This window comes from Frieseomelitta varia, unplaced genomic scaffold (genome assembly GCF_011392965.1).
Source record: "Frieseomelitta varia isolate USP_RPSP 00005682 unplaced genomic scaffold, Fvar_1.2 scaffold_548, whole genome shotgun sequence".
Classification (NCBI taxonomy): Eukaryota; Metazoa; Arthropoda; class Insecta; order Hymenoptera; family Apidae; genus Frieseomelitta; species Frieseomelitta varia.
Genome location: NW_025110310.1, coordinates 149397 through 172018, shown reverse-complemented (window position 1 = coordinate 172018; position 22622 = coordinate 149397). Strand labels below are relative to the sequence as shown.

Here is a 22622-nt window from a genome sequence, read left to right as displayed (position 1 = left end):
ATCCACAAATAGCATCTACATCTTTTCAACGAAGCCTCGACACTTTGGAAGAATGGTTCTGCAAATGGCGATTTAAAGTAAACGAAAATAAATCAACGCACATTACATTTACTCTACGAAGACAAAATTGTCCACTAGTGACTTATAACAACTCAATAATTCCGACCAAAGATTAGGTTAAATACTTGGGATTGCACCTCGACAGAAGATTAACGTGGAAACAGCATATCAAAACTAAATGTAACTAACTGAAGTTAATAGTTAAACAATATTACTGGCTCTTGGGTAGACGATCAAATCTAAGCCTTGAAATTAAATTATTACTGTATAAAATCATTTCGAAACCCATCTGGACCTACGGAATTCAACTTTGGGGTACAGCGAGCCAACATCGAAATACTCCAACGCTTCCAATCCAAAATGGCAAGAATAGTCACAAATGCACCTTGGTACGTAATAAACGAAACAATTTACAGTGATCTCAGGATCCCTACAGTTAAAGAGGAAATAACAAAACACAATATTAGACACAACTCGCGCGTGAGTAGCCACTCTAACCCTTTGGTCACTCAACTGTTGGAACAGGACACACAAAAGATACCACCCTCTGGACCTTCAGTACAGGTTTATATAAACATCCGAAACTATGTATCTCATTAATCGACACTAGTAGTAGCAACTACTCTGCATGCCATTGACTCACGCCAGCCTACTTACTTATAATCCTCAATGAGAATTGATTGTAATGTTCTTAATGAAATAAAAAAAAAAGTTCGTCACTACGATATTTACCGTTTTTATATATATGTATCCTTAACAGTCGATGTTTATTCATTCCCGTTCATACTGTCTTACCGTGGCATTATGGTATAAGTGTGAATTTATTAAAGTGCCTAATTAAATCAAGTCTCTAGATTGAATTTTAAATATTCCAAGATGTCTTTATCCTGGTTGACAATTTCTCTGCAATGACCTTTTCTTATTTCATGAAACATAAATCTGAAGTTGCAGGTGCATTCAAACAATTCAAAACATGGGTTGAAAGAGAAACACGACAAAAAAATAAAAATTTTAAGGACAAGTAACGGCAAGGAATTCCTAAATATTGAGCTGGATAATTTCTTAAAGTCTGGAGGAATAAAACATTAGACAAAATTTCCGCATAAACTGGAACAGAACGGTATTGCAGAGAGAGCGATTCGAACAGTTGTTGAAAAGCACGTTGCTTATTGCAAGAAGCCAAGCTTAATCAAAAGTTTTGGGAAGAAGTCGTAAGAATGACTATATATTTAAAAAATCGCTCGCCAAGTAAACACGTGTGGAATTCAACGCCATTTAAAATTTGGTCAGGCAAAAAGGTAGATTTCTGACACTTAAAATATTTGGATGTAGAGCCATATTACATATACCCAAGCAAGCAAGAACGAAGTTCAAATCCAAAGGAAAAGAGTATATAATTATAGGATATTGCTCAGATATCCAAAGGCTACAGACTAATGGATCCAAATCAACCTAAGAATATAATAAAAGGAAAAGATGTAATTTTCTTTGAAAATGAGTTTGGGACGACTTCAATTGCCAAGAAAGAAGAGCATAACTACTCATTTGATCTACCAATTCTGGTAGTTGGTATTGATGATGTACGAGAAGAAAAGAATCGTTAAGAAACAATGCAAGAAGAAAGTGATCAAACTCCTTGCCAAGAGTAACATCTCAAAGAGAATCAAGAAAAATCTCAGGAATGAAGATATCCTGTATGAGTTAGAAAAGCCAGAAAATTCCCTGACTGTATCAGACACAAAGCTTTCATTGCAACAAGCGATGAACCGTCATCAGTTCAAGAAGCCTTGTGTTCTGATGAGAAACGTCGGGAATCCGCAATGGATGAGGAGTACAATTTTCTAATCAAAAATCGATTCTGGGAGTAAACTGATCTCCTTGAAGGTAAAGAAATCATCAAGTGGATCTTCAAATGCAAAAAGGATGAAAATGGTAAATTCGTTCAATTTAAGACCTGCTCAGTCACTAAAGGTTGTTGTCAAATCTATGGCGTAGACTATAATCAAACTTTTTCACCTATGATTAGGTTTTCAATAATACAGTTCCTTCTTTCCTTATCTTGAAGGAAGCTTGAAGGAGATAGAAAAAGAAGGAGTGGCGGAAAAAAGAAACAGGTGGGAGGAAAAGAGAAGGCTCAGATTAGAAAGTTGGGGACTAAGGAAGTCGAAAAGGGAAAAAATCAATGAGGAGGGAAGAAAGCCGGCAGATGATAGAGATAATAATACACAAAGAAAGGGAGGAAAAAGTGGAAAGAATAAAAAATTCAAATTACAACAGAGACTATAGCGAACTGGTTACAGAAAACTTGCCAGAATATGAGAAAGAAGAAGGAGAGATATATGATAGCGAGATTTAGGTGCGGGAATGAGTGGAAGAGATGACAACATTGGGAGAAGGAGGGGGAAACGACGTGCAGATTGTGTGGAAGGACGGAGGAAAACATAATGCATGTACTCGTGGAATGCGCATACACCAGAGGGGACCTGCCGATAGGAGAATTTCTAGACGAAAATGGAAGAGGAGTGGAAACCATGAGGAGAATCCTGGAGGAGAGGAGAAAAAAGAAAGAGTACAAAGGGCATAGAGCAATGAAGAATATTTCAACACAACGAAAATCAAAGAATAGCCAAAGAAAGAAACTAGCGATTAAAATAGACATGCCAGAATCTAGCACTGAGTTTAAAATTTATTGTTTATAATTCATAGTTTAAGGTATTTTAATGTTAAGGAAATTTACGACTTGTAGTTGAAGTTACATTTAAGGTAGTTTAAGGTAGTCTAAGTAGCAACTGGAAGCCATCTTTAAGCCACAAGGCAAGAAGATTATGTATAATAAATAATAAATAAATAAATATTAAAATTTAATGTTTCTGAAAAAAATATACGACTTCTCGATAGTCTCGTGAATCCCGATTTAAGTGTCCCGAAATTATCGAGAATCTTGTATTATGAGATATTTTCGGAGACCCGATCCCGAAATAAATTCTCAATCCTACTTGACCCGACATTTCTCGGATTCTTACACATTTCTATTTCGCTAGGAATGAGATAGTAGTGATCCTTACTTACAGATTAACAAACTGCAATATATTTTTTCTAGATTTTTAACTTTAAGAGACAGGAATGAGCTTAATTACTCGGGCTCAATAATACTCGTCAATACATTTTTTAAACGTACAAATGGTACGTGAATGCAAAAACGCAGATAGGAGAAATCTGAATATTAAAAAAAAAAAAAAGAAAAAGAAAATAGCCGTTCGACAGGTCAAAATAAGAGCTATCCTAATGCGCCTGTAATTGACTACCCTTAAATACTAAAATCGCATAGATTTCTCCCAAGTTCGAAAAATCCATCCTCTGTGGATATTAAGGAAGCAGACGAGGAAGATTTGGTCCTGAAAACTTCATTACTTCGAAGCCCAAAATCAGCGTTGACGACTAACCCCTTTTTTTCCATCGTACACTAAATTGTGCACATTTGATAGAGGATTCTGTACGAAGATAGGGATGGTGTGGTCCTGGATTCTCCTCGCACGAATTTCTTCTTTTTTTCTCGGCATGAAACTGAGTGATGCTCTGCGAATTTCTTCGCCCTCCTCGGCCATTACTCGAATGGGCTTGCGAATTTCCTTCGCTTCTCTGGCACACTTACTGAGAAGTGCTCTTACAAAAACTCATAATGGTAGCATTGTCCTTGGGAGGAAGATGATGTCTTACACATCTTATTACTGCTTGGATTTTTTTGTCAGCTGGGGTCCACATGCAGCTTTCCCCCAGGTGTCGTCGGGTTTGGGCTCTCACAATGATGGATCCGGGTTGTTTTCGTCTCCTTAGCCTGTTCGGCCACCCATACGGCAAAGTGAGAACTTCTGTTACAGAAGAAAACGAAGGAGAAATACCATAGCCAGGATTCGAACCTGGGCCCTCCGCCGTTGAATGCAACTATTTCGTCCAAAGCGCAGATAGTTTGACGGCATTCCTATATCTCATCAATCCTTATATTGTATACCGAAAGTCCCTATTTCAGAGAAACTTATACCATTATTATTGTCCACAACGAAAAATGTTACAAAAAATAAATAGTTTCGAGATGAGCGTGTTTTGATTTAATTAATTTTTTTATGTGTGAAAGCGAAAATAACAACTGTGATGTTATTTTAAACGAAACGATTTGTATAAATGATGGTAATGACATCATATGTTCTTAAACAGGAATCGAAATAAACAATTATCTTTTATTTGTAAAAGAATTCTGTTCAAATTTATCTATTATATTTCATTCGTCTCTGTGGTATTTTTATGGAATGAAATGGTATTTAAAATGGTCCCTTTTTTTTTTAAATATTCTCATGAAATTTTAGAATCTATATAATAAAAGTTGTAATCTATATAAGTATGAAAACAAGTTAGTTTGGAACGTTTATTAAAAAAAAGTTTTACGAGATAAATAAAAATAGCAAATTATTAGGTACTAGTTTTATTTAACAATATAATGTCATATTAATGAAAGTTCAAATTGAACTATTATATAATGTAACGTAGTTACAAATCAATGATGACAGTCAACACACAAATGCTCGCTACTACTTCAGAAATATTATATTATCTGTGTAACGTCCTTAATTTCCTGTTTAGTCCAAAACAAATACAAACAAACTGTAAACTGTGAATTATTTACGTAGATATTAAACAGTCAGAATATGAATTTAACTGTAATAACTATTTACTTTACTGTTCTGACTTAATTAATTTTTTTGTAGATGAAATATCAACTGTTCTCAATGAAATCATATGTTCTTAAACAGTAATCGAAAGAAATAATTATCTTTCATTTGTAAAAAAAATTCTGTTCAAATTCGTGTATATGTTTGAATGAAGAAAATATTCGTTCTTGTGTTATTTTTATGGAAAAAATGGTATTTAAAATAATACCATTAAAAGTATCAAAATAGTTTTTGCAGTTTCTGAAGAAGGTAGAACGTATAAAAAATCACAATGCTGGACGAAGCAATGAGGAAAAGAACTAGTCGCTCACCGGAAAAAGGTACGGCAAATGTGAGCCAAGTAAATAGCGATAGCAGTCAAGTGCTCTCGAAACAAGGTCATCGAGTTTACCACTTGATATAATATTGTTGAGTGACTGCTACGTAAGGTTTGTCAATTTCTGAGGGTACTATTTAGCATTGACTCTTGATTGCAAGGATAAGAAAAAAAAAAAAATGCCGCGTTAATTGTGAGGGTGAGAGTTAACCTCTTGCGCTGGAATGACGTTCCACGCACGTCGAGAATATTTGGACAAAAAAAATATTGCCAAAATTGCAATATTTTCTCAGTTTTAAGTATATTGAAATATAACCCAAAACAAAACAAAAATAAATTTATTACATCTTACTAATTTCTATCCAGTAATGTACCGATGAATTCAAAAAGAAGACGAATTATTGTATACGGTTTGGTCACACATTACGGTCCGTCAACCAGTTACTAGAGCAAGAGGTTAAAGACAGTGTAAGTAGTAATTACGAAGTGATTGATGGTTTATTATACCGCAAACTGATTGTGGGTAGCGACGAAGAAAGAATTCTTTATCGATTTTACGTTTTACGTTGAAAAACAGTCGATTCGAATTACTGAGATTATGTCATGACATGAAAATTTGCTTGTTGGCGATGACAAAGTTTATGAATGTATCGCTCGTAATTTATTTCTAAACATTGCTTCATTTGCACCGTGTTAGAACGTTAAATCGGACCTAAACAAAGATTAATGCACTCCATTGAAAAGCCGAAACCGATATTTCTCAACACTATTCATTGTAATTGCCTAAACCCTTTTCCTGGCTCCAAGAACAGCTATCGATATACATATACAGTGACCTTATAATTTTCTCCGAAAGCTTCCCCATCAGCATTTTATGTTTGGATACAACGATTTTTTCATTTTGACCAAAATTGAGATAACAAATTTGACTTTAATGTAAAATTCAATTTGTCTAGAATACAAAAAATCACAATACCTTTTCAAAAAACTCGTTTCGAAACCAACAAAAATTACATATAAATAGTAAACGAAATTTGTTATCATATTAAAATTTTTTAGTAATTTTAAAGGTGTTTTAGTAATATAGTGAGACTTGTATATATTTATATATTTTAATACTAATTATAGACTTCTATATATTAATACATTCTGTATAGTAATATTATAGTACATATTAATAATGGTTGACGCTTTTACTAAATATTTATTTACAACTCATTCAATTAAAATCCTCGAGCTGGGGGTAAACAAGAGGATTACAAGATTAACCCTTTTCGGAAGACCGCGAGCTGTTAGCTCGCGCACTAGATCGACAAATTTTACATTTAAACCGTCAGAGTCTATATTTTTGAAGAAACGAAATATAGAACTGCGTTTGATTGCCACCTACGCTCCAGCAAATTGAAAGACACATCGCCGCTCTTAATGATAAATTTATCAACGACAGAGTTGTCAAAATATCAGAATGGGCAAGCGAATTAAAGCAGAGTGTAGGAATTCTTGAATACTATGACACATGAATTCTTCCCCAATTTTCTACATCGATTACTGTTCGATACAGAGCGTAGTGCGATGCACGTCGAAGCAAATCTGGCAGATTTATTAGATCAACAGGCTGTATAATATTTTCTCAGTTTTAAGTATATTGAAATATAACCTAGGCAAAATAAATAATAAATTTATTACTTTTTAGTCATTTCTATGCAGTGATATACTAATGAATTCAAAAAGAAGACTAGTATATAATTATATGACGGTTTGGTCACTCGTTATGGTCCGTGAACTAGTTATTAACGCAAGAGTTATTAAACGAACGATATAAAATCTTTCTTATATTCATTCTTCCATAGTGCTTTCACCAACATTTATAAGTAACATAAATTGAACTTTTTGCAATACATTTTGTGTTATTAAAAAAAAAGGAAGAAAAATATGATAATCTTAGCGGATTAAATTGATAGCATATTTCATGAAAAACAATGGATAGAAACAAAAGAAACGAGTTTACTCAGTATGACCTTTGCATTTAATAACGGCAGCCATTCTTCGAGGCAAAGATTCATATAGTTTTTAAATGACTTTTTAGCTAAGTTTTTCTTACTTTTTCCACAATATTTTAAATTCATTAATATTTGCGAATTGTCTTCCATTTTCGTATACGACCCTCGCCAAATTCCTCCAACAATTTTTTATAATATTTAACTCCAGAGATTTGGCTAGCCATTCTAAAGTACAATCTTTCTTTATTTGTAAAGTATTGTACTGTTTTCACGGTGTGCAAGGCCGCGTCATTATGTTGAAAAAAGCACTTATTTCGCAATTTGTGTCGCTTACGTATTAATTTGTTCGCCAATCGTTTCAATATACTTTTTACTATTTCATTATATCAATTTTAATACTACTTACTATAACCGCCTTTCATGGGTCTACGACTCAAGTTGTTGCTCCTTTCGTAAATCACGATAATAGTAATGGAAGCCATCCTCTTTTAATCAGTAAACATGACTCTTCCCCGTTTCGTATTCACACAAAGATGTTTCTCTGCAAATTGTAAACGACACAGTTTGGTGTTCTTGCTTCAACCAAGGTTTTTGTTGCAATGTTTCGTTGTGCCAGATGTTCACAATTTATTAACCTTTTGCGCTCGAATGACATGCCACGCACGTCGACAATATTTGGCCCAAAATTGGTATATTTTCTCAGTTTTAAGTGTATTGAAATATAACCCAGGCAAAACAAATAACAAATTTATTACTTCTTAGTAATTTCTATCCAGTGATGAATTCAAAAGAAAGAGTTATTGTTTACAGTTTGGTCACTCGTTATGGTCCATGAACCAGTTACTAGCGCAAGAAGTTAAAAGACGTCGAACATTTGTCGTAACTTCAACTTCTTCTCTAATTTGTCTCGCGGTCAAGCTTAAATATGACGCTATTCGTATTAAAGTGCGTTTTTCCCAACAATACGGTCGTCCACAATTTTCACTTTTCACATAATTGTTTTTTGGTAAATTCATGATCACTTTACGATTTCTATTAATTATTTCGACTATTTTTGGTACAGAATAATGTTGTTTGTTTAATTTCAATACCTGTAATTTCGATATTCTGTATTTCAGCCGGATTTAACTTCTTCTCGCGACCTATTTTTATTTATTTTCTTTAAATTTATTTAATTATTTTAAATTTATTTATTTCAAATATATTTATTTATTTTAATTAATTAATTTATTTATTACGTTTATTACATTAATTCGTTTTTATCTTAACTGACTGAATTTCACACAAATGTTACACTTTCGATAGCTTCTGTATGACTGAGAATATTCGACCTGTGCTACATTTTTGTCCGTCACGCTACTTACAATATTTACATTTTCTTTTGTATCTCTTTAGGAATTACCGTCTCGGTAGTGACATTCAACATACTACACGTACATCCACGTCCAAAAATACAGATGTAACAATCAACGATTTTCTCTATTTTACGATACTTAATATAAGAAAGTATCGAATATGCTTTCGTTCCAAAATGTACATTTTACATAAATATAATTCGAATTATCTAACCTAGCTAACAATAGTTATTACCTAATCGTACGAAGAACAACATAAACATAGGAAGATCATATTTTTCCTTGCCTTTTCGTATGATAGAATCCGTGAGATATATCTCCTAAACCAATGATTTTTCGACATAAATAGATTAATATTTTTCCTTTCTTCTTTCAGATAAATCAACCCCAAATTATACAATTCCATTTTTTTTAAAAATGAAATTAAAATTAAATCTCTTCGGAAATCTAGAAAAGTTACCTCACGGATTTTCATGCTTTGAAATATATTGTCAAGGACATGGTTCCAAACTATCGTTTCCTATACATATAATGGGCGATACTATAGTATTTAAATATTCAATATTTCAATATTTAGTATATATAATGAGTGATTCTATAGTATTTAAATATTTAGTATTTCTTTAGTTTTTGTGATAATTGCAAAAATATATTTCATAGTTTTTCTACCCACCAATATAATTTGCTCTCTTTGGAACCAAACAGCTTTTGTCCAAACATTTTTTAAGTTTTTCCAACTACAATCTTGCGTGAGATATTTTATCGTTCTCAAAATTAAACAGAACACCTTGTACTACAATGTATTTAACACGTGCACATTCATATTAAAACTATGACTAAATAATAAATAATAAATAAATAATAATAAATAATAATAATAAATAATAAATAAATAATAATAATAAATAATAATAATAAATAATAAATAAATAATAATAATAAATAATAAACTAAATAGTAAATAAATAATAAATTCGTGATTATAATAAAATATTGATGTACAAAGAATAATTTACATTCATCTTTCTATATATGTTTGTTCGTTTCATGGTATTTTTTTTTTTTTCTTTCTTACGCGTAAGAAAATCGTGTAAATAGTCTCCCAATACGAACAAGAAATCCCAGGAAAAAAGGCGTCACGAGTTATAAACATAATTATGTAATGTATTTTTATAGAAAAAATAATGGAAATTCAGAGCAATCAAAATGAATTTATTCGTTATTTGTGTCAAAAAAAAAAAAAAGATTTGAAGTAACGAGTCATTTTCATTAATTTATAATTTATTATTTGAAAAATAACATAAGGAAAATAGCTTTATCTTTGAATCAAATAAATCATTAAAGACGATGTTTCATTCGAATGAATTCATTGAAAGATTTCTAAAATTAGGTAAATTTTATACGAAACTATCTGAGAAATTTTACAAAAATTTTATATTTTATTTATTTTATATAGAAATTTTATATTTTATATTTTTATATTATATCTGAGAAATTTTATAAAAATTTTATAAAAATAAATAGAAAATACAAAATAACGTAAAACATTATTCTATTCGATAGTTACATAATTAAATAATTAAAACAAAAATATTTATTTGTTCATAACTAGAGAATAAACTAACGTTTATTTCAAAGTAACAACGAGTCGAATATGTGATTACTGAATGATAAGTTAACCATTTTTCAAATATTTTATTCATAATAATGCTCAAGATGTAATTAGTAACAAGTAAGCATCAAAATTCGATTTCATTAATTGTGTCCATAAATATATAAAATAAACATCTAGTCTATTATATAATTTTATTTCAATGAATTAACTCAAATAAAAGATTATTTGCAAATGATTTGAAATGTTATTCCTAAAATAAAAATAATAAATTGTTACTTTTTATTTTAAATTAAGAAAATTTAGGTAGGTAAAATTTACCCAATCCTTAACAAATTCGATATTATAAGTATTATAAAAAAATGTATTTTCTGATCGCATAAAAAGTTGCAAGAATAAAACCACGCATGATCAAATCTAAAATGAATTATTCACCCCGTACAGATTTGAATGTTATTAAAATATTTGAAAAAAGACTTAAATAATCTACATTCTTATTTGAAAGTTATCCTAATTCTCTTGCGTTAATTTTACTATCTTATTTGGACAATAGTGTTCATTATTTAGTTATCAAATAAAATAATTTTCTATTTTTTTTTTTTTTTGTATTTTCTATTTGCTTCTACAAATAATTTCTCAAATAATTTGATTCTATTGCGTGCATTTAGATTATTTTTTATTTTATTTCAACGATTTCAATGATTTATTTATTTAATTTGATCACAAGATAAAATTCCTATACTATATTATATATATTAAATAAAAATAATGAACTAGTGAAAATGATTCGTTAATTCAAATTGTTTATTTCAAATGAAATTTGCTCAATACTGATCGCGTAATAAAAATCATGTATAAATAGTATCGCGTGGGGGGTGAGTGTATACTAGCAAATATAAAATTTTTAATTAGACACTTATACTGAGAATAACCTATTTTGTGGTAAATATTTTTAGTGAAATATTCCCTTTCGTGATAGAAATCGAAAAATTAAAAAATCGAAATTCTTGAAAAAGTCGGTATTCACAAAATCTTCGGAATTCTCGAGAATTATAAAAGTTATAAAAGATAGAATAGAGAGGAAAAATAATAACTATATATATGATAAATGAAGTATAATATATTTCATTTGAATAGTTTACGAAACTTTCATATCACAACCTCTCCCAACATTTAGGAGAAAATAAAACAATCGCGCGAATTAAAGACCAACATTATTGGACTAATACAGAACTGCGACGTTTGCCAACGAACAAAGTTAATGCGTATCAGGTCCCGTGAAAAAGCAATTATAACCAATACACCCGATGAAACGATAAAGTCGCAATGGACATTATCGAACCCCTACTTCTCACTACTCAAAGAAACCAATTTAGCTTGTCAATCCAAGACTGCCTGACTAAATATATACTTTTCTAGCCCCACTTCCAGACCAAAAAGCAGAATCTATTATCAACAAACTCATAAACCACACTACATTTATATTTTTTCATCTCCTAAATATATACTAATCGACCAAGGACAGAACTTTGTATGCAAGTTCATGGAATCATTTAGAAAACTTTTTAAAATTAAACACATAAAGACAACCAGCTTTCACCCTCAAAGCAATGGCTCACTTGAACGCGCACACGGTGTAATAAAAGACCTACCAAGAACCAGTATTGAAGAGAAAAAGAATGAATGGGATCAAAATCTCAATATTATATGTATGGCTTATAATACCTCTGTGCACTCGGGCACGGGTTATAACCCTTTTGAACTAACTTTCGGACACAAAGATACTATGCCCTCTGCTATATCCTTAACTCCCACATTATCTAAAAACGAACTGTTTAGAAAAATCGACACTCAGAATACCTTAAGCACGCGAAGAAAATAACAGAACGCAATAAATTACGATACAAACGAGACCAAGATCATAAAATACAAATTCAAAGTTTTTATAACGTAAACGACCAGGTTCTCGTTCATAACGACCACAAACAGCATAAACTTAGTCTAGAATTCCTAGAGCCATATACCATAATTGAAGACAAAAGACCCAATTACTTTTTGAGAAACGGGAAAACCAAAACGTTACTCCTACACGGCAACAGATTACGACCATATCGCTTGGTTCCAGGTTGTAGTCCAAGGACAGACAACTCTGACCCCGCTAAATGACACCAACATCATATCTGAGGTAATACGCGAATGTTTTACCATGGAGAAATTAAGATCAATATCTTATTCGACCTCCTAGAGTTAAGTGATGACGTCAGAAAAATAAAAAACATTAGACGGAACTACTAGAGATTGTACAACTAAGAATTGTAAGTCGCTAGGTTTAAAGCTAACACAAACCAAGGTAACCAAACTACAGTTAGAATATGACAAACTGCGTGCGCTCTTACACTATGGAATTAAACGAGGCATCCTTAACATTATAGGGTCCGCATCTAAAACTTTATTCGGTACCTTAAACGAAAACGACTTACAAACTATTGACGCAAATATCGACAAACTGTTTAACAACCAGAATAAATTATCTCACATTGTACAGAACCAAACTGCGATTTTCAAGGCCATATTACACAGTCCCGAAATGACATACCTCGTATCCGAATTAGATAAATTCACAGACACTAGCTACAGACTCTCTTCAGAAATGAAACTTGACTAACAACTGTTCATAATCGAAGTATTGACAGAAGAAATACAAAACAGAATGTTTTGGATGATTTTTTTAACACTCTTATATTAGGTAAAAATGGAATCATAAATACTAAACTCATTAACGTAAAACTTTTTATGAATGTTTACGAACGAATTTTACGAGAAAATATGTTACACTTACACATCCCAGCCAAAATGAACCACTTACAAACGATAATCGACATTAGCAAATTGAAAACCGCTCTTCACAATGGTAAAATAATATATCAGATCTGCATCCCCATATTAGAAGACAAAGAATGGCAAGTCATTAAATACTATGTCATACCAAAGAAAATAGAAAACACATTTTTAGCACCTATCTTAAACCACGATATAGCTATTCAGCAACATGAACACTTTATATTTGTAGACGAACCATATTTGCAACAACATTCTAGAGACACGCCTACCGGTAGCATATGTATGCGCACACAACCAACACAACAGCGAATTGACACAAATGAATGTGTAAACCCAATGCAAAAGAACAGATTATACTAAATGCCCCACTGCCGTATTTCAAATCAAACGCCTAACATTTGTACCACGCCGAACTCTTACATCTTACTACCGGAGAAACCCATCACTACAGCTATTCTGTAAACTCAACACAAAACATACAATAACCCAACCTACCATAATCAAGAGCAACGAAGACTGTATTGTATTCTTCGATCAAAATGTAATGAAAATTGGAGGGATAACTCGCGAAACAAATATCTCTAGCAGCCCGTACAATATTTTCGTTAATTATACTGAGGGAGAATTACGAATTATCAATGATAAAATACCGATTATTCCTAAAATCTCTCCAAATTTCAAGTCTTACGAAACATCGCTATGTGACATAGACCAACAGATCAATCAGATTAAAGACCAACACATAGAACCTTCTGTCTCCGAAGTAGCATACTCCATTGCAATACGCCAGATACATATCATTAGGTATATTAGCTACCTACATAGGACTGCTACCGCTCCTGGGTAGAATCCTTTCCAATCTCAATCCATTTAAAACCAGTAACATTTGCATCAAGATCTTCTGCCAAGGAAACACTCAGCAACATACACCAACTCAACCCCAACCCCTGGTGCATTACACTGTTGCACCGATGTTCCATGGAGGGCCACTACCAGCATACTCGGAAGCCCAATCACCACCATCAACCCAAGACGTAAACTCGTCCGATTTGGAGGACCAAATCCAATCTAAAAAGGGAGATGTGAAGACGGCCTTAACACCCAAGTTCAGCCAAGGTCCACTACTGACTCAGAAGCCAACCCAAAAATCAACAAATGTTTACCAAATATAAAAACGGCCTTGTCGCCAAAATCCAGCCAAGGTCCACTACTGACACAGAAGCCAACCCAAGAATCAGCAGATGTTTACCAAACATAAGATGCCCCTTCTCTACCTCGTGAAATCATATACAGTAGAATGCAAAATTGAGTCAATAACAAAAATTTTTAAGAAAAATATTTTTTATTGTTAAATAAAGTATAAAAACATGAAAATAAACTTGACTATCTGATTCTTTATAGTTTTAGGAAACTAAAGCTATTTTTTAACTTTTAAAATTAGTTTTTTCCTGGCTGAAAAAATTAAAATTTTAAAAAATTCCTAGCTTAGTAGTGGAACTACATGCTCGTATTATAGAACAGTGGAATCAAATGCCACCTGATTTCTGCTCAAGACTGTTTGAAAGTATGCCAAGATGTATTAGAGCTATTATCTAAGCAAATGGCTTATGGACAAAATATTAAGGTATGATAAAGCTTGTAAATCTGATTATGAAAAAATTCTGGTGCAAAATTGATTCTATGTTTTTTAACTTTTTCAGCCAGGAAGAAACCTAAGCTTAAAAGTTAAAAAATAGCTTCAATTTCCTAAAACTATAAAGAATCAGATAGTCAAGTTTATTTTCATGTTTTTATACTTTATTTAACAATAAAAAATATTTTTCTTAAAAATTTTTGTATTGACTCAATTTTGCACTCCACTGTATATACCCAAGTCAAAACGACCACCAAATGAATATTCGCGAGATCCGAAATTCAATTCCTGGGGTACACTGCAAACGAACAAGGGACGAAACCGTTTGCCAAAAAGGTAAAAGCCGTATTATACTTAAGAAGCTTTGCAGATTCTTAAGTATCATAAACTTCTACCGAAGATTTATAGCCAAGGCCGCGAGACTGCAAGTTCCGCTGAACCAGCTTTTGAAGGGTCGGAAGTTAAAAGGTAACGCTCCGATCCAATGGTCAACCAAAGCGGACATTTTAAGCGCTGAAAGACGCACTGTTGAACGTCGCGTTGCTAACTCATCCATTGAATCGTATGACTCTCACAATTATATGGTGGATGATGCTTCCGATTATGCGATTGAAGCGACGATGCAGCAGCAAGAGGAAGGCCGTGTAGAATCCAGTAGCTTTCTTCATGAAATCCTTGTCGTCGGCGCAACGTAAATAGCGCCTACGATAGGGAATTGCTCGCAGTTTATTCCGCAATTAAACGGCACGCGGTGCAAGGCGATTGTTTACAATGTACACCAACTACCATAAGCCGATCGTGTACGCATTTAAACAAAAGCCTGAAAACTCCACGACAATTCCGCTATCTGGACTGTATTAGTCAATTTACGACATTAGGCACGTCAGCGGTAGAAGCAACGAGGTAACAGACGCATTGTATAGAGTTGAGGCGGTGACCGTGCCACTCGACTACGAGCAATTAGCTCAATCATAAAGAACAGGCGAGGAATTGATGCAACTCCTCACGGCGTCTGATACCTCGCTGCAATTAAAAAAGGTCAAACTCGTAGACGATGACACCGAAGTACTATGACGTGTCGACACGTGCAGACCTTTTTTAACCCCTTGGAAATGACGAGTCTCACCCGCAAGCATTTTCTGTGCCAAACTTTAACGGGCGACGCCGCATATTTAAATGTTTAAAGACCAGATAAATTTCTTCTAACTTGTAAAAAAAAACTATTATGATAGTTACACATTCTCCTGCATTCTAAAATTGTATCATTGCAGATAACGATGCTAGGCATTTTGTGAAAGAACGCAGTATTTGCTGTTACTAAATAAGAGATGACAGCGTTTTCTTCTCTTAGTGTCATTGTGTCACAAGTAAAAAGAAAAAAAAATCCTTCAAAAATGTGTCACGTATGCGCCAAACAGAATATACGAAGTGAGACCACTTGGCAATGTAGGCGATGTAAGATGGTTTTATATATACCTGAGAGCTTCGAGAAATGCCACACACTTCAAGAATATTAATTACAGATAATTATTGTAAAAAACTAAGTAATATTAAAAAGGAAGTTAAATATTTTATTAATTTTTTCGTTATTTCCATTATATCAAAAAATTAGTTTCTTTTTCTTCATTTACTTACTAGTTAAAGAGGATATTTTCCAATTTTTATTTATTATTGCCATTAATTTGTAAATTTGTCCTACCACAAATGAAATAGTGTCAACATTTAGATAAATACATTAAATAGAAACTGAAATACTTTAGTTTTCTCTTTCTAACACTTTAAATTGTCTGTACACGCATGTTTCTTTGAAAATAAATCGTAAGGCAAAAGGTAAATACGTTAAGCGCGGAGCTAATTTTGCTGCGCTTTCCGTTCAGGCGACGATCACTCAATCACACGAGTGTTGGATTATAGGGTATAAACAAACTAGATATCGCTGTAACGACACTGTCTCACTTTTTGTTTGGGAATGGCGCAGCCAATGGAAAAGTATACAAATTATGAGATTAGAAATACATATTAGAAGGCTACCTTCAAGAGACAATCAGTTCTATAAAGACACGAAAGACTAAAGACCATTTGAGTGTAGAAAATTATAGTTCTTCTGTGTGATATTCAAAGTTGTGTTTTACAAAGTACAGTAGAGATTCCCGTATCTGTATCCTCATTATCCGAATACCCTAATATACAAACGTCCTATCATCCAGACGTTCTGTTATCCGCACAACGTTTCGTAGCGATGTTTACATATACATGATACAATGTATTTAGATGTACATAAATACTTTCCTGTGTTCGGCTGGTTAAATGTAATCATATCAATTCAGCTAAAAAAACATTAGTTTCTCGACGTGAAAGATCAGCTCCTGGTCGCAAAGTTAGTAAAGAACGCATTACTGTACTTCTTTGTCCGAATGCTACCGGATGCCATCAACTTTCAATTCTGATCGGAAAAAGTAAACATTCACGCTGTTTTAAACATGTCAATATGAGTGTCAATGCCAGGTGTTTATAAAAATCAGACAAATGCTTGGACAGACAGTAACAATTTTGTTGAATGGTTTGAAAATATTTTTATACCAAAGGTTAAAGAACATCAATTAAAAAATGGTAATAGAGAAAAAAACTCTTTTGCTGGTAAATAATGCTAGATCACATTCTACATGTGAGATTTTTAACCAGAAGAAGGAATTTATAAAAGTTATGTTTTTGCCACCTAATTTAACTTCACTCATACGGCCACTAGCTCAAGGAGTAATTGAGTACTTCAAACGACTATATAGAAAAGATTTGCTTTAAAAACTTTTGTTTACTTCTTCAATTGAATGAAGAGAGTATGATAGAGCAATATAAGAAAATTTAAAAATTTAAAAGACTGCTTTTACATGGTGACAAATGCATGGAGCAACATTAAAAAATACAACATTGAAAAGAGCATGAAAAAAACTTTTAATGCATGAAATTGAAAAAATTAGTGAACAAGAAAGAACAGTAGAAACAGATATTGAAGAAGCTGTCACTACATTACGTAAAATACCAGGATGTAATTGTGACAGAAATGATGTAATTCAATGGTTTCAGTGCGATAAAGACAATAGTAGCGATAAAGACATAACATAAATTTCACACAAATAGAAGCAGCAGACGAAAGTCGAACGATGAGGACCTGCCTTCGCATGTCGAAGCATTTGAGTCATTTGAAAAAGAACTTCGATGGTTTAAGGCACAACATGAATATAATTCTACGTAGCTGCTTATAATAAAAAATGTATGTTACTTAGCGGCTAAAAAGATATGGGACCATCAGATGTTGAAAGAAATTGTCAATTTTGTTCATTTCTGCTTGAATGAAAAAAGTTTAATGAAAAAGGAAGTGATTGTTCTATTATCCGAAAATTCCACTATCCGGCCACTTCTGTCTCCCTATTAGTTCGGATACGGGAGTCTCTACTGTAGTTTCACGGGGATTATTTTCGAAAATATTTCTTGTTCATAATACCGAAAATGTTGCTAGGAGAAAGAGATAGCGATTCATCGAGTGAATTATTTTTACCATTTTAATGTCGCCGTGTAATAAGATTATTAATAATTACCATAATCTGAAGATGATAATTCATCAGACAAAATAACGAAATCTGATGAGGATAGTTCTGACTGTTCTGATAGTTCAATGAGCAACATTGAACTAGTCATCCAAATGAATGGTTTGATCCACGGGGCAACAAGCCAAATATTATACGTTTTACGAGTACCTATGGTGCCAAAATAACTAATGCTAAAGTTCTAAATTGTAATAAAGTCGTAGATTTTTATGGACTGTTTGTCACTGATGAAATTTTTGAACACATCAGTGAACAAATAAATCTTTATACTTGACAATCAAGAATGACTTCCAAATGTTTACGTGCATGGGTACCAACGAACAAAAATGAAATAAAGCGTCTGTCTGGACTGATTTTATGGATGGGTGAAACTTCTATCCATGCATTTGTATTGGTCTCAGGATCCATTGTTCGCCCAAACATTCCCGCGGGAAGTAATGAGCAAAGATCGATTTGAAATTCTATTGAGAATGTTACATTTCGCAGATAATACAGTAGCTGATGCATCTGATCGTCTGTCAAAAATTCAAATCATCATAGATGAGCTGAATGAAAAATTTTAAAAAATATTACCATCCAAAATACTATGCATCGACAAGTCATTAATCCCATTCCGCGGACGAATCATATTTAGGCAATATTTGAAACAAAAGAGGCATAAGTATAAAAATATTTAATATTGTGTTGCGATTATGGATACACCTACAGTTTTCGTGTCTATACAGGAAAAACTCTAGACAAAGAAAATACAACACCGTCAAATATTGTAATGGATTTATATAAAGATATGTTTCATAAAGGCCATACATTATGTACTGATAATTGGTACACCAGTGTGGATTTGGCGAATAAGCTAATAAAGAGAAATATGCATTTGATTGGAAAGGAAACCTAAATGAAATAATAACAATTGAATTAAAACACGAAAAAGTTTGCTAAAGAAAATAGTAAATGAATTTTGAAATGGAAAGATTAAAAAGACGTTTTGGTCCTTTCTACGAAAATTCTGGCGAAATGGTAAATATAAAAATAAAGAGGATTTTGTCGCAAACCAAAAATGGTTGAATACAATACAGAAAAAACCGCTATTGATCTTTCTGATCAAATGAGCGCGTATAACAGTCCCTTGAGAAAGACAGTAAAATGGTATAGAAAATTAACTTTCGAGCTTTTTTTAAATACCGCTGTTGTGAATACCTTATTTCTGTTCCAAAATGTAACACGAAGAAAAATGGCAATCACGACATTTTGCAGACAATTGGCAGATGTGCTCATACGGCAGTCAGATGAAGAAATTCCAACCCGGGTCGATAGAAAAAGTATTCACAAATTGCAAAAAAAAAGGAGGCGTGCATAAAGTCCGAAGATATTGTTCTGAATGGAAACAAATTCCAAAACATTTGGGCAAAAGCAAACTACAGCCAGAAAATTAACAAAAATAGTCGTCACTTTTTGTAATATGTGTAAAGTCAAACCTTATTTTTATTTGGAATGTTTCAATAAACTCACGTATTTTACGGGTCTAACCCATAAATATTACGTTTATCGTTCTAAAGCAATTAATTTTTATATAAAAACAATTGGTAGTTTTTTAAGACTTTCAAAAACTCCTCCCGTTTTGCAACTGATATAATTTCAATCATTATACAACAAATATTTATAAAATTATAACGATATTAGCAAACTAACTATTATATACTAACTAATTGTGATAATGAATAATTGAACTATTTGAAGAAAAAAATTCAACATTCTAAAGCAACTTATAACTTTTTTGTGTCAACTAATAAAAAAATTGATTACTAATATTAATAACAAAATTTGTAATTGATCAACATGAATATGAAAATTCATATAGTCACGGCCAACAAGACAAATTATAAAAATCATACAGTCATAAAATATGTATTATTGATTAAGACGCAACAAGTCATTTAGAATGTATAACACATTAAAATAAATTAATTTGAAAGTACACAATTATGGAGAATGTTCTATTCATTTTTAATTATATTACTACATATTTTTTGTTTAATTTTTCTTAACATACATATCATGAATATATCCATTGTACACCAAAAGAATAAAATTTTCTTATTTAATTTTTCAGTATACAATGGATATATTCATGATATATTTATAAATTATGTAAACACATTTCTGAGATATGCGATTATTTTATCACAAAATACAAAACATTATACATTTATGAAATATTTATTTCTGAATTTTTCATTAAAATATTATTATGTTATTTTACTTATCTGCCATCAAATGCAGTGGTTGAATAAAGTTTAATGCAGTCAAGTTCATTCTATTGTAGTGTACTGTATCTATTTGCTGAAAAATATAAAATAAATGTAACTAATTGTAAGTCCACTTATAAATTTATGAAATTTACAAAGCAAGCAAGTGTATTTGAAATACTAAAACAATAAAAATAGGATATTCCACAGTTGCAAGAAATATATAAAAACCATTTATTATTTTTCTTTTAAATAATTAAAATGATTATTATAAAATTAATATTTTCTATATCTATCATCATCATTAACACATTTCATTGCAGAAATCAGTAACTGATAATTTATATATAAGATATATCAAGATAATTTATATTATTCATATATAAAAATATTAAATAATTATATACACCATTTGAGTTTAATGTAACATCAAATTATTGAAAAATATCATATTACATATGAAATTTGTAAAATATTTTATCATTTAATAACATATTCTCATATGTTACATATAGTATAAAATTTCAAGTTGTCAGAGAATTTTTCGCAAACACAGATATACAATTTATAATTGTAAATCTACATTATTACTGAAAAATTCAAGTGCATAAACCAATTCAAATAATATACAATAAAAAATCAAAATTACTGTTTTACAAATTTCAAAATAGTAGTCTTACTTAAACAAACATACAGGATATTCGCGTTTAGTCCACCGTTTTTCTCGGAAGCAAAAGAAAAAAACGCAAAGAATAAAATTATATAACCATCTCAGCAATAACAATTTTTTGTGTTTACAATATTTTTCACGAAATTATTGTTTGTCATATGAAAATGGTTGTCAAGGCGAATTCAAACATATGATAAACAATATCCTTTAGAGTTATAAAAGGTCAGAAATTTCTAATAATTTCTAAATTATTGTTCTGAATATTTGTATAATAACGACACAATATATATCAGAACTTCTTTTCCCAAGAAAAATCATAGTTTTTTCTACATCTACTAATAAAGAAGTTCATTGACAACTACAAACCTATCCAGTAAATTTATAAATATTACAAACATTAAGACTATTATATTACAGACAGTATCAGAAATTTAAAACGAATATAGAATTTCATAGAATTAAAAAAAAAACAATTATAACATATTGGATGAAATATATTTTTAGATATTAATTCACCACCGTTCTAAAACGTTTTTAGAATACTAAACACTTTTAAGAAATCATTTTTTCAAATACTTATATCACCAAAATTAATCATGATGGAATAAAAATCTCTTGCTAAACAACTTATTCAATCTTTTATAAATTTAACACTATATCATAGATTTAAATAGTGAAAAAATTATAACGAAAAGTTTTAAGTTAAATTTGTAAAACTTGTTATATATATATTAATTTGTTATATATGTAATAATTTATTTAAATCTTTTCAAATTTCTAATTACAAAGCCATAGAATCACATTCCCATTATTATTAATTTGTCGAGTTTCATTACACTATCGATTTTCACTGTTATATCACGAAATAACAGAAATACAATATCTTCTTCAATTTCTTTCAATTGTATAAACCACAGAAATTGATATCATCCTAATGATTGTTTAAAAAGTTATACAATACTTTAACAATAAATCATATCAAACAAGGTAATATCATAATATTTCAAGCTTGAAAAATTATATAAAATAAAATAGAGTAAAAATAAAATAAAATAAATATGTAACAGTAATTAATTATTTACAATATCAGAAAGATGTAATGTTGCAGTAATAAATACAAAATAAAAGAAAATTTATTTTATATTATTTAAATTAAGAAGAAAATTTTAAATTTTGTTAAAATAAATAAAGTAAACAGATATTACACACTTTTTATATATTTATATATTCCGCTGATAGATGCTCAGTATTTGATGAAATTCTTGACATTATATTTAATATGTTACTAAAAGACCAACTGATAATTACACTAATAATAATCACGAGAACGTAGACGAATTCTTCCTATACATTCAACAAGTTACTGTTAAGAACAACGTAAAGATGTCTTTAACACAGACGTAAGTACGCGTGCCTGTGAACAAAATATTTATGGGCAGCAAGGACGTCTAGTGTACGCTCAGGAGCGTACGCTAGGTATTATTAACATAGAAGCTTTTAAAAGTTCAATAATTTTAGTAATTGTTCATGTGATTAAATTAATTTATTCAACAGAAAAATTAT

The 22622-nt window shown here is 31.2% G+C and overlaps 1 long non-coding RNA gene across 1 annotated transcript; it reads right to left on the bottom strand.

Moving 5' to 3' along the window:
• Positions 1 to 3880: 3880 nt before the first annotated feature.
• Positions 3881 to 7770, bottom strand: LOC122533732. The gene is made up of 2 exons (XR_006307769.1): positions 7507 to 7770; positions 3881 to 4078 (listed from the first exon to the last, which is right to left on the bottom strand). It is a non-coding gene; the product is annotated as an uncharacterized LOC122533732 (long non-coding RNA).
• Positions 7771 to 22622: the final 14852 nt, after the last annotated feature.